The sequence below is a fragment of the Pleurodeles waltl genome, chromosome 2_1, assembly GCF_031143425.1.
Source record: "Pleurodeles waltl isolate 20211129_DDA chromosome 2_1, aPleWal1.hap1.20221129, whole genome shotgun sequence".
NCBI lineage: Eukaryota > Metazoa > Chordata > Amphibia > Caudata > Salamandridae > Pleurodeles > Pleurodeles waltl.
The window spans coordinates 131,375,845-131,389,455 of NC_090438.1; the positions used below are offsets into that span (position 1 = coordinate 131,375,845).

The 13,611-nt window shown below is 44.5% G+C and overlaps 1 protein-coding gene across 3 annotated transcripts in view; it reads left to right on the forward strand.

Annotated features, from left to right (window-relative positions):
• LOC138262001 (synaptotagmin-like protein 2) overlaps positions 1-13,611 on the forward strand; it is a 482,740-nt gene that overhangs the window by 119,552 nt on the left and 349,577 nt on the right. Inside the window, exon 1 of one of the 3 annotated variants that reach the window (XM_069211658.1) lies at positions 7,342-7,730. The exons of the other annotated variants lie outside the window; for them this stretch is intronic. The gene's annotated coding sequence lies outside the window, so the exon portion shown is untranslated. Of the gene's footprint in view, positions 1-7,341; positions 7,731-13,611 lie in introns of those variants that run through there. 3 annotated transcript variants of the gene reach the window in all.

A 13,611-nucleotide genomic window follows, 5' to 3' on the forward strand; every position in this document is an offset into this window, starting at 1 on the left:
GTGGTAGTCCACATAGTGCGTCTTTTTGTGTGACATTTCATTCTACATGTAGAATCGTGTTGCTCCAGAGACACCATCACAGTTCTTCCTGAATTTTCATGGTGATAATCTGTATATTGCTGTTTGTTCTTCACCAATCTCTGATGTTCTCCTCTACTCCCAGCACTCTGAGAAATTACTTTTTTTTTGGCAGATTGTCGATGTTGGGTTTTACTGACGGGGAGTACATGACTGGTACTAGCATACGGAGGGTGGGCTCATCGCATATTCTGTTCTTAATGACTCTGGAGCTAACGAATAAAAGGAGAAGACGGGCAATTCTCTTGTCCAGTAGTGTTCTGTGCACACTCTTGAGGGTTTGCCCCAGTGTTGTGGTGGATGCTGGAGGGACAGAAAATAAATATTAAATGAAACAGCCACTGAAAAATCCCCGGAAGTGGAGAAACAGAGTCGGATATTTTACCTGCAGGCATCCGTGTTACCTGCAGGAGCGACCCGTGAGGAGAAGAGCCCCTAGAGACACATGCATCACAGTAGGTACACCCCGGCTATGCTGTGCCAGCTTCTGTAGTACAGTTTGGCCAGCTACCTAGCTAAAGAGACAGATGAGAAATGGGGAGAGGGGTGTCCACGTACAGTCCTGAGTGATTTTTTCCCCATTGCATTTAGTTTTATCCGTAGCCGTGAGAGAGACGGGCAAGTCCATTGAAGACTTGAGATGATTGCTGCGACCTCTGATAATGTGACAAGATAAGAACATGACTTAGAGCCCTTTTTACTGCCATGTCCCTTGGAGCTAGTGAAAACGTGCGCGCTACTGAGGACTGCTCTTAAAGAAAGAATAAAGTAGTCCCTGGACAGATGTTAAAATGGCGACCAGTGTATTTATATAGTACTTGGTCCCTGCTGTCAGACAGGTCTAAACACAGCAAGAGGCATGACAAATGTATTCCATGTACAAATGGGGACAAAGAATAGGAGAACGACGATGGAGCAGGAAATGAGAATCCTATGGGTGAGCTGTAAGCCCACAACATATATACAACATGTCTCAAAGAGACAGCGCTATCTAGCCGAGACCTAAAAAGTAAGACTAATCTGTGGAACCAGGGATTTAACGTCTGTCTGTTCTGTGCATCATGGTCCATACGAAGTCTTTGATCCCGGTGCAGCCAAGATTGTGAAGGTTTAAAATTTCATCACTGCCATTATTCCTCCTTCTAAAGTTTCTTCCTTGATCTTATACAACCACTTTCCTCTCTATTTGTGCAATCCCATCTCCATTGGGTCATTTTACTCACCCTCTATTTTTATTTTACTATCAATAACTTTCTTTCTTCTGCACTGGTCCTCTATTCCATACTCCCTCATTTGCATAGTCCTTCAGTTTCCTACCATCCTTACTCTATGTTTCATCACCAGCCCTCTCTTTCATACCACCCTTGCTCTGCGTTTCATCGCTAGCCCTGTTCATGCCATGTTAATCCTTCATTGCCATCCCCCTCTCGATCCTACTGCACTTGCTTTTCCGTTACCTCCCTGCAATAGAAATCATGCAGACCATCATCAGTACCATAATTCACACACCTGTTAGGATCACGTTACGAGTGCCCTTTTATTTCCAATGGGGCTTGTCAAATAATTTATGGCCCCATCAAAATTACGAGATTTGTGGTAACGCCACAGATCTGTAATGTTGCTCCATATCTACAGGAAAAAATACAGAAAACTGTGCAACTACCAAGGGAATCTGGACCAGAGTTACCAATTCCCCGGGAATTTCTCAATCTACGTTGTCCCTCAGGGTCCAAGTTGTGATTCTCAGTAACCCCACTCCCCAAGGATTAGCGATTCAGGTGGCATTGGTAACCAGGTTATAGGGATTTTCATAATGAAGAGTTTAATCTATCACCAGCTGTCCTTACACATTGCCACTTACTCCTCTATACTTAGCTTTTACCTTTATCAGTTATCCCTCCTGTCCTTCACCACCAATCTCCCTTGCGCTTCCATTTTCAGGTCAATGCTTCTAACCTGCAACCCGTGCATTTCTTTTTTCTCCATCTACTTCAAACCCAGTTCTCTAGTCAATGCTAGATATTGTCAGCACCCTCTCCACTACATTCAACCCTGATCATATACCTACCTCGTTCCTCTATCCCGAGTGCTAACTCTGTAATCCACAGTTGTCTTTTGTCTATGCCACTGATTAACTTTGGAACTCATTTCCTCACCATATTGCAGAACTAGATAACCATCTTTTTTTTCAGAAAAAGTCTGAAAATTTGGCTTTTTTCTCAATAAGACTGTCTCTAGGTTTCTCTGATATCTATGTTTGAAAAATTCTCAGCTGAGTAGGATATGAGTCTTTCAGTGCCTTGACGTCTCAGGGTATTTGTGCATTCACTGAATTTTATTTAATTTCCTCTTTTCTCTATTATTTAATCTCCTCGCTTAACGTCTTGCCCATTATTTCTCCTTCTTCAGCAGCCGCTGTTCCATCCTCTGTGGCTCTTGATCGTGCATCCACAGCAACCGAGGTCTGTATCATGCCCACTATCTTGATCTGCATTACTTCCCTGTCCAGGGCCATCTACCCTCTTTCCACCTTTACTCCGTCCCATAAGTTGCTAGCTCCTACATCGCCAGCATTCATTACACCATTGCACTCTTGTGCCTTTCCTGCAAGCCCATCTCCAGCCCATGCCACCATAGTCCTCCAAAACCCATCACATATGTTTCTGACATCTTCATGACTGCAATCCTTTCTCTATGCCACACCAACTCCTGCTCATCTGTACTCGGGCCAGTTCCTGTATCATGTCCTTCCCTCTCTGCTCCATCCTCTGGCCCCCTTCCTGAACCATATCCTTACTCGTTTAGAATCTAAAAGGAAAAAACAGAGAGGCACGAGAATGGAAAGGGAAAGCATAGCAGCGAATAGATTAAGAAACATACCAGTCATAATACTGGCTCCATTGGAGAGATGAACTATGGGCATCTAAGGTGTTATAAAAGAAAGAGAGAAGGACAGGTAAAGAGGAGAAGCAAGATATGGTGGGATGACAGGGGTTCATCGGAGTAAAGAGGGAGCAGTGATGGCCCAGCAGGTCTCCGGGAACTCAGGAATATTGTAGCCAATGAATAGCTAACCCCGGGTACAGGCAGGGGACTGACCCACATCTGGGCTGGAAGTGGGCAGTCTCACTGTAGGACAGGGGGTTCAATATCAGTGAGCTGATACCCCACTGTAATATAAAACAAGAGTGCAGAGTACAACGAAGTGAGAAGACAGAGCTGATGCAAGTAAACATCAATGGAAGAGAAAGAAATGCAAGAGTCAAGGATGAGGGTGATGAACCCAAACAAGTATTTAAATATCTAGTGCCCTGCTGGGTCAGGGGTCTGAGGATTGAACAATGAGTATCATATCCATAAAATGCCAAGCCAAGGTACTTCCTACCAAAACAATAGACACGAGAGCCAGGCAGCCTCAGGGATGCTGCCATAGCTGTGTGCACAGAAATGGAGACGTCAATGGATTAGAGGTGAGGAGGACAAGGGCAAGCAAAGAAGCATCTTTACTTGAAGCACAAATGAGACAGGAAAAGCAAGGATGCTGGGGACTGGGTTTCCGACGATGCTCAAAGACTGCGAGGGCGAGTAGATAGCATGAAACCCTAGCACACCGAGGACCCAGACACAGGGGTACTGCCAACCAGTAACTCATAGGCCACGACACTCTCAAACTCGTATCCCTCATCAAGGTGAGCTCCAGCCCACTCTATTGTGGGTGGTCACTAGTGCTCAGAGTATTCAACAGGAGCAGATCCACAGGACGTCTCTTCCCAGATTCTATCAATATATGTTACATAAATTGTGAGATCTACCTAAGCTACTGAGGTAGTTCCCTGTTTAAAAATATCACCTCATATGTGCTTTAAGCGACAACTATCATTAAGAAATGTGCTCCTTTATAAATCATTTGTCAACAGCTTTTTCTGAGCACGGTACAGTTAATGTCACATTCCTTTTCTGTTCTTACTGATTTCATAGTTAGGCACGCACCATCCATCAGGGTGATCATGCTTCAAGCTGTGATGACGCATGGCTGTGATGTTCCCTCGTTTTTGCCAGTGATCGCCTCTTTTCTGGGTCTAGAGCAAGCTTTATACACCAATAGTGTCTTGCAGTGGTACTGCTTAATTAATCCCTATGGTCTGAGTGTATAAACATCTCAATTTTAGAATCACAATTTGTGAAAAATAATGACTCGGAGAATACAATTCACAGATTTTAATGTACCAACGTACCCTGAACTGAGGTTTCCCATTCATTCTGGTTTGGATTTGCAAAAATGCAGATTCACATTGTGCAATTAGGTAAAAGTTGCAAATAGTGAACATCGCATCCAGCAGTCATGGATGGCATCAACAAACCTGGAAGTAGGTCAGTTGTAGTGTGAGAGGAGAGAAGAGGAGCAGAGGCCCTGATCTCTTCACTGCACCCCCAGATACACCCAGAATGGTGCATCAGGAGGTATGTAAAGTCAATGCTTAGTTTGTAAAATGAGTGTCGGTGTCCAAAAGTGCTGGCAGAAGCCTGCAGGAGACTGCTAGTGCTTATTCCACCTCAGGCCTCTTTGATAGACTACCAGACACACTTTCTCTTTATTTCACTATTGCAGCTTACTGCTTTCTCCATTGGTGACAGTTTTTCGGTCTTTCTCTTCTTCCTTCTTTCCCATTTATGTGTTTTTTACTCTCACGCTCTCTGGAAATATCCGATGAGGAAAAATAAGTGCCAGTCCCCAAAAATGAGTGCCGGTGGCCCCCACCAGCAACCACCAGTTCAAAGCTGTGTCACGGAAACTGGAGAACGAATCACTTGAAAAACATGATGGTGGAGTAATGTATTTTCGAGAGTGATAAGCTCTTTGGCAGGTTCGCTCAAAATGCTCGAAGGGCCCTCGAAAAGTTGATATGGGGACGTTTCCGAGACCACATCAGTGCTGTGGGAGTGAGCAATAAGGCAGCTGATGAACTTAGGAAGCATTGAAATAATTTAATGTCAATGGCAAGGAAAGAGTGACAGCAAGAACAGTGGAGGCAGCTGGCTCTGCTGCAGGTGGTCATAGTATTGAGCCCAACCCTCGGTCCTGTACTAATGGAAGAAATGATTGACACAGCATTCTACCAAGAGGAAACCCAGGTGTCAGACCTGACGTCCTTGATCTGATATTCCTCCAAACCTTTTGCCTTCACTTTCTGAGTTTTGGCTGAACTCTTTCTTGCTGGTATTAGGACTCTTTGCACTTGACCCATGCTAACCAGAGCTAAAGTGATTCTGCTTTCTCCTTAAAACATGGTAACATTGGTCTACACATAATTGGCATATTTAATTTACTTGTAAGTCACCAGTAAATGGTACTCTAAGTACCCAGGGCCTTTTAAATTAAATGCTACAAGTAGACAACAGCACTCATTGTGCCACCCACTAAAGTAGCACTGCAAAACATGTCTCTGGACTGCCACTGCAGCCTGTAGTGTAGTTTTAAACTGCCATTTCGACCTGGCAAAATGAACCTTTTTTCCAGGCCTAAACCTTCCTTTCCAATACATATGTCACCCCTGAGGTAGGTCCTCACCACCCCTGGGACAGGATGCAAAGTATATAAAAAGTAGGGCATCTCTACTTAAATTGTACATGTCCTGATAGTGAAAAACTCCTAAAGTCATTTCCACTGTTAAAAGACCTATCTCTCACATAACCTAACACTGGGTTTCCTTATTAAATTTAAGAAAGTGTTACTTTTAGATTGGCACCAGATAGAGATATGCTGGTTACATTCAAATGAATTGTAATGTAAAATCCTATTTAATTGTGAAGTTGGATTTTAGGTCAGTATATTTAAAGCATTGCTTTCAGATGTTTCATGCCCTTGTGTACTTGCATACTTCATCAATGTGCAAAGTTAAGCAATGACTGTACATGTAACTGTAGACTACAGACTAGTTCTGTATTGAGCAATGTATGATGGTTTGTTGTTGTATTGGACATTGTAGTGGTTGTGTTAGGTCAAAACAGTGGCATAACAAAGGCCCTGCAGCCCTTGCAGTGCAGGGGACCCATGAGCTCCAGAGGTCCCCACAGCAAACTGTGCACTGGCAGCAGGCCCCTGACTGGGTCCAGGGGGCCCCCTCCAGGTACTTTGCAGTGGGGCCCCCTCAAGTTTCGTTACGCCACTGGGTAAAATGTTGGAGAAATGAATGGGTCATGCAAGAATACCTGTAGATTGAGTCTAGTTCCGGATCAGACAATGTGCATTGGCTTGGGTTGTGTTGGAGTAGCAGTGGCTGTGTTAGGGGAGGGAGAAAATGTTGTATCTACTACTTTTTGCAGTGTCAGTCTTAACATGGATGAATACAATGTACAGCTTCCCATGCACTTTTATGCCCCTCTGGCTTCACTTATTGCTTTTTGTTCACATTGACCTTGATCTGAGCACCCTGCCCTTCGTAGGGAGAGGGGAGAGAACGATTTGATAATGTGCACTGTTGTATGGAAGGAGGGGGTAGACCATGAGGGCAAACGTATGAATTCAAGTCCAGACAGTGTCGTTTTTTATTGCAGGGGATCCCACCTTCTAGGCAAAGTAGATGTGATCTAGTGTCATAAAGAATTGTCAGTGTGTTATGCTGTGTTGCCGACATTGGCATAGCACTTATTACCACTAGAAAGGCACAAAAAGTGATTTCCTAATAGAACCACCCGTTCTTTAATGGTCTTGGATTGTCTGCCCTTAAGGTTGCTCATAGCCCATTAAGCATCACATCTTGGTTTCTGTAATCTGGTCTCTACTGGAAACTGCAGAACTCACTGATCTACCAGCAGCACCTTATGTTCGAAGTCCCTCTGCTTCACTATTAATGGCCATCCCGGCTCACACTATCATTTGCATTTGTGATCTTGCTGCGGATGGATGTGAAATAGGGCTGTTACTCTACAGCAAGTGAACAGCCGAGCCTGGACCTGGAGGGAGGGTTGTGTGGCAACCAAGAGTGCAGGAACAGCTCTCTTCAAACATTCTACCAGTGTAAAACCATATACTTCCCTCCCCAATGATCTGAGAACCTCTCCTTGGCCTTTATTAACCACAGGTCACGCCTCGTGGGGCATTAACATCTAGGAGACTCTTTGTGTATCTAGAGGGTAGTGGTTAATGATTCCATGTGTTATCTTACAGATGTGCTGTGTGCTTTCGCTCACACGCACAGGTGACTTATACCTACACCGAAGAGTGAATGATCAGTCCACAGGGAGACGGAAGATCATGCCTGGAGTTGGTATCTCAGCAGTTACAAGTTGTATTTGCTGCTTGTTGGAGCGTACTGTCCTTCTGGTGTAATAATTGAATGTAGTGTTTCCAGGGCGAACCGGCTTCCTATTGGCTGCTAAGAGCGTGAGAAATTTTTTAAATACAGAAGTGAACGAGGGACCCAAGGAACTTTGAACGTGCAGGTGCAGGGCGGTCGCGAGAAACTAAAAAACACAGAGGAGCCCCAGGAGTTTTGAAAATGCCCATGAACTCGAGGAACTTTGAATATACAGAGGTGCGAGGGAACAGGGTAGGCAAGGAACTTTAATAATTCAGAGGAGCACCAGAGGAGTCAACACTTGCAGAAAAATGGATCAGAAGAATAGCAGAGCATACATTTTGTGGTAAGAAGGTAAGAGGAAATAGTAACTAAACATTTATATTTAAATAAATTGGAAAGTGTAGAAAAAAAACACAAAAACGTGGGTAAAGTATATATAAAAAAGTAAGATCAAGTGTAGCCAAAAAAGGCCTTCTGTAATTGATTTAGTTCGAGGGAGTGGAGAGTAAACCAAGTGTGGTTAAATTGAGAAAACAGAGGCTCACCCTATGCAATGAAGCAACATTTAAACAATCTATGAGGTGAAAGCATGAATTAAAGTACAGTCACTGATCACATTTTTCTGCAGCAGATCTCGAAGTCCAGTAAACAGAGATGTGGTTCAGTGTAACAGGGAGGGAATTCTAATCCTACATTTTCCACTTTATGGACATTTTGCACTCTATGCTGGGCATACCAGTTTATTTCCCCTGCCTCAGGTTTTCTGAATGCAGTGCTAATTTATCAACCTTTACTGCTGGATTGGCACAAATGTGCATTCTTAATCCAAGCACATTTTGCTTGAGGTTCATGAATTTCCATTAGTCAGTTGTGTATGGCTATGTATGGTTAGAAGAGGTGTGTTAAATGTATAGTAAAAAAAACAATACAGTCTGTTCTTTACAATGCTCCTAGCCCATTAATCCGTTTATGTCTGCGGAATTGTCTGCCTAGACTGCGGACAACCCCGCAGTAGTACCTTCCGCTTAGTGAATGAGGAGTGAATGTTACAAAGCGTGGTTTTCCTTGTACGTTTGTGAATACATACACACTTGTTTTTTTGGGGGGTATTCACAAAATCCTCCCTGACCCTTTCCCTGTCTGGAAATGGTTATATTGTTCTTCCAGCAAAGGGGCGGAGTAACGTACGCCTTGGGTTGGACCAGCAGTGGATGACTCCGCAGACTTTGTGAAGGTGTAGGAAAAGAGGTTCCTCAACAGGGAAAAATGCTTTCTCCCTGAAGAAAAAATTTGCATTTGCACATCAGGCTGCTGTTCCACAATTTATAAACTATGTCTAATTCCACTTTGAGGAAATGGCAGCCCTTAAAGGAGGCAGTCAGTAGTAGGGCTTGAAAGCAGTGACCGAGGAAGCTTTCAGTCATTCTAAATGCTGAGTTTTATGAATACGGGAAAATAATAAGGGGCCAATTATGACTTCGGCGGACGGGAATTTCCTACGTGGAGGTTGCCACCTTACTGTCTACCTCCCTGCTGGCCCCGTTATGGCTTTCCTGCTGGGCTGATGGGCAGAAACCAAGGTTTCCGCCCGTCAGCCCAGGGGGAAAGTGGCAGCAGCATAGTTGCTGGCTCATAATCAAGCCGGTGGGCTTGCTGCCGCCTGCATGGGGCACCTGCACCCTCGTAATGCGCACTGTCCGCACAGCAGACAGTGCGCATTACGAGGGTGCTGGTCAGGGGGACCGCTGCACTGCCCAGGGCAGTACTAGAACCTACCCCCCTTTGGCCCCCTGCACCTGTCCTGCACCAGCCTTTTCATGGCAGTTTTACTGCCATGAAAAGGCTGGTGAAGAACCAGGTTGTAATTAGCTGGGCAGAGCTGAGTTCAGCACCGCCCTGGCTGATTGCATCCTGCTCCCGCTGTCAGCCTGTCGGAATCGAAGATCCCAGCGGAGATGGCGGTAGGTTGGCGGGGCTGCCGCCAACCTCGTAATGTGGCGGTCACACCGCCGCAACCGTGGCTTTCTGACAGCCACTGCGAGTCTGGAGGTCTGAGGAACGTCACACTCGTATCAGGCCCCAAATGTGCACCAGTAAGAAATAGTATTTCTCTGAGTACATATTTACGATTCTCTTTGGAAATTGTCCCACTGTTTGTGAATTGCTCTTCTACTTATTGCAGCTAGATCTACCATATATCAAATATATAAAGAAAAACATGTGGGGAAATGTGGCACACTCCCAAGAGTAAATACTAAAAAGATGTGGCGGTAATGAATAGTGACACTCTGCAGTGTGTAAAACTAACACTTACACAGTTATATGTGTGGTTGTGAAGGGTTGGTTCAAGTGTCAACACAAATGCATTTTCAGTGTAAAGTTCACTCAATTACAGGTTGCTAAGTGCTGTTCAGGGGCAGACAACAAAGGCTAACCTTGTTCAGATAGCTCAAGCTAACCTTGACCTGTACACTGTCAGTTGCAACCTGCCACAGCATGAATGAACAATTATTTAATTATTTGATAGATGTTTGACCGTCTTATTGTTGACCTGTGAGGCCACTTGAGGCCTGATTCTCCAAATTCAACCTGGATGCACCAAAAATGCATTTGCAAAGCAAAGTCCAAAGGCTATTGACAAATAAGAATTTTTAAAGAAAACATTTCACTAATCTTGATATTTTACTGCCACAAATTGTATTTAGGAATATGGAAGTTCCACCAGTTTGAAGGAATTTCTTCAATCACACATTTAATGTTTGGCAGTTTTGTGGACAGTTGGGGACAGTCGTGGCTACAAAACTAAGTAAACACCCAAAAACTCATATGTTTGAGGGTATTTACATAATCCTTGAAGGTAATTACTCACTTAATAAAAGCTAGGAAATGTACCTCTCCCAAGGGCAGGAATAACTTAGTTTCAATATTTAGTAGGAAATACTGGAAGGGGGTCCTCGATGGAATAAATATTTTCTCATGAAGAAATGGAAAGCCAGAATTAAATGTGCCAAGGCACATGTGCAATAGATTTAACTGTGCCCAAATTTCTATGCGGTAAAAAGTTCACTTGAGTGCTCCTGGAAATTTATGACTGTCATCGTTGTCCTTCAAAAGACAGAGATTTGCTCCAAAAGTAGCAGTAATCCCAAAATCTATTAATCGAAGCAACTGTGGCAGAACACAGTTCAAGAGCATGGTTCATAAAACGAACCATAGACAAGCTACACAGAATAACTATTAGCATGACATACAATGTTTAACAAGTAAATAAACAGCCATGAATCACGCAGATAAATATTTGTTTTTTATTGCCACACTCTGCGATTTTAATTAGCATGGAGACTCTCCTACTAACAAAGACAAAGTACACATGCCTGTTTATGCCAGCCCCTTTTTCTTTAATCTCTCTTTTGAACCGAAGAGTAGGATGCTGATGAACCTCAGAGGGCTATACAGGAACGTGCTCAACCTTTTGAAGACCAGAGTTTGACATCGGCTAGCATGTCTCTTGCTACAGCAGATGAAAGGGATCTAAAGGGGGAAGCAAGTTTAGATAGATTAAAAGATCTCTGAGAGGTCTCATAACAACTCATATGTAAGGACCGTAATGAAAAAGAGAGCATAAGAAGGTACTAAATAAGGGTGGATGGAATATTCTGTTCTGCCTGCAGAATTGGCAGAATTGGGCGACTCCGCGTTACTGTTGTAATGCAGAGTTCCGGCCAAATTCCAAAGTTGCTGCGCGGTGGAATTTGTTCTCATTTAAGGCTCTGGAACAGTAAGTTGGTGAGTGCAAGCAAGATTTGGCATCGCCTAGCTCGATTTCCAGTCACTAGGGGGACATCTGGCAAGATTTTTCTCATGTAGGCAGTCACTTGCAGTCGTAAATGTTAGCCGGCAGAAGGCTGCCTCTCGAGTATACTATCTACTCGAGCAGCAGCAAAATTGACTCAAGTAGCTGTGTCCCCTTGCACACTGCGTGATGCTGTTCACACTGATTTTTCTGTGCAGAACCCGCTACCAACGCTAAATCATAGTGCAAGCAGCTCAAAAGGGCCGAGGGGTATTTTCTGGTTTAGGGGCGGGGTGGGGGGGTCGGGGTTTTAGATTTAGGGCCGGGGTGGGGGGTCAGGGTATTTTTTGGTTTAGGGCCAGGGGTGGGGGGGTCAGGGTTTTAGGTTTAGGGCCGGGGTTGGGGGCTCGGGTATTTTCTGGTTTAGGGGCGGGGTGGGGTTTGGGGTTTTAGGTTTAGTGCCGGGGGTGGGGGGTCGGGGTATTTTCTGGTTTAGGGCCGGAGCGGGGGTGAGGGGCCGGGGTTTTAGGTTTAGGGCCTTTAGGTTTCAGGGATGGGGTGGGGGTTGGGGTTGTTTTAGGTTTTGGGGGTAGGGTGGGGGTCAGTTTTAGGGGCGGGGTGGGGGGGTTGGGATTTTAGGTTTTAGGGGTGGGTTGGGGGTCGGGTAATTTTAGGGGCGGGGTGGGGGATTGGGGGGTTTAGGTTTAGGGGCAGGGTGGGGGGCTCGGAGTAGTTTTAGGGGTGGGGTACTTTAGGTTCCAGGGATGGGGTGGGGGTTGGGGTTGTTTTAGGTTTTGGGGGTAGGGTGGGGGTCAGTTTTAGGGAGGGGGCGGGGATAGTTTTAGGGGCAAGGTTGGGGGGGTTGGTGTGGTTTTAGGGGGATGGGGGGTGCAGTAATTTTTTGGGGTGGGGGGCCAGGGGGGACACATGCAGGAACAGTGGATGCCTATCACTAATGCCTTTACCAGGAATGCCTTTACAACGAAAAATCGTTGTTAAGGCATTCGTGGTAAAGGCATTAGTGGTAACAACGAGGTCATTGTTCCGACCTCGTTGTTCAGGCATTCGTTGTTCCAGCAGGCGTCGTTCCGACATACATCCACTCAGTGGAATTCCGCTGAGTTAAATTCCGCAAGTTCCGCCTACCATTAATACTTAACCACATAATCTCATGGAAGTCAGTGCAGTGGTGCCAGTCACAGCCGACATGTCACAAGGTTGATAGAAGGTGATCTGGCAGTTGTACAGTGGGCGTGTCACGTACCTCTGTGGTGTCCAACTCCTCTTTAATTGTATGGCTGATTGGTCGGTTTCGTCATTACTTGTTTTAACACGTAAGAGCTTTTGCCTGTAAAGTCAGCGATATCAGGTAATTATGCATGTAATTTAAAAAATAAACACTCATTGTATCTTCCTGGAGATGTAGTGTGTTTTATGGTGAATGATATGCTGAGTAGCACTACCAAATGGTTTTTTAGTACAAAAACCCACAGGAAATGGCACGATAGGTTGAAAATTAAGCCACTTTTTATTAATTGTGTTGGAGTATATTAAAGTATTTAATTCCCAGTGACAGCAATTTAACAATTTAACATTTCTGTACCAGTATCCATTTAAAACACCCCCTACTTCTGCAGCCCAACAGTCAAATGAACAGCATTCTCAAGTCCTGTGCCCCATACCCAGAATGACAGAACATGCGCAGTCCTTCTATTTTGATTATAACAGTCACTACTACATAGACACAAGTTTCTTGTGCAAGTGTTTGGGGTTAGTTGCCAATGATCTGGTATGTTTCCTAGCATCCAAACACGAGGTATTTTGTGATGATGGATGAAGAATGTTTTCATATATTAGTTTTTCTATTTTCTTTTATTGCTAGGGCCTGGTTACAAGTGGACAGTTATATTGATATCCCTGGGCAAACTATGTCATTAAATGGTGTGAGATGTTTATTTCACATGTTGATTATCAGTTAAAGTTTGCACACTTTGTTAAGTTTTGGCATGTCGAACCTCCTGGAATTTAACTGGGGAAAAAGGCCACTATATATCAGGACAATGGATTTTGGTGCCAGGGTCAACAGGAGAGGCACAAGCATCCCTGTCAAAAATGCCCAAACTACCCCCACTCCTTTCATCTACTTTCTCTCTCTCTTTCTATCCACCCATTCCCTCCCTGTCTCTTCTTCCTCCCGCTTTCCCTCTCTTTCTGCCTTTCCTGTAGCCTCCCTGTGTATTTATTCTTTGGGAGCTGGGGAAAGTTACAGAGGCACAAGGAGTGACCATTGGCTTTCAAAACTGGCCTTCAGATTTGCATGTTATTCCCTAAAATGTCGGAACAGTCCATGAAAATTACATCCAATACATTCCAATATTATAAATTGACTAATATCACGTGGGAGCAAATCTGCTATCAGGGACGAGGAGTGGGCATTCC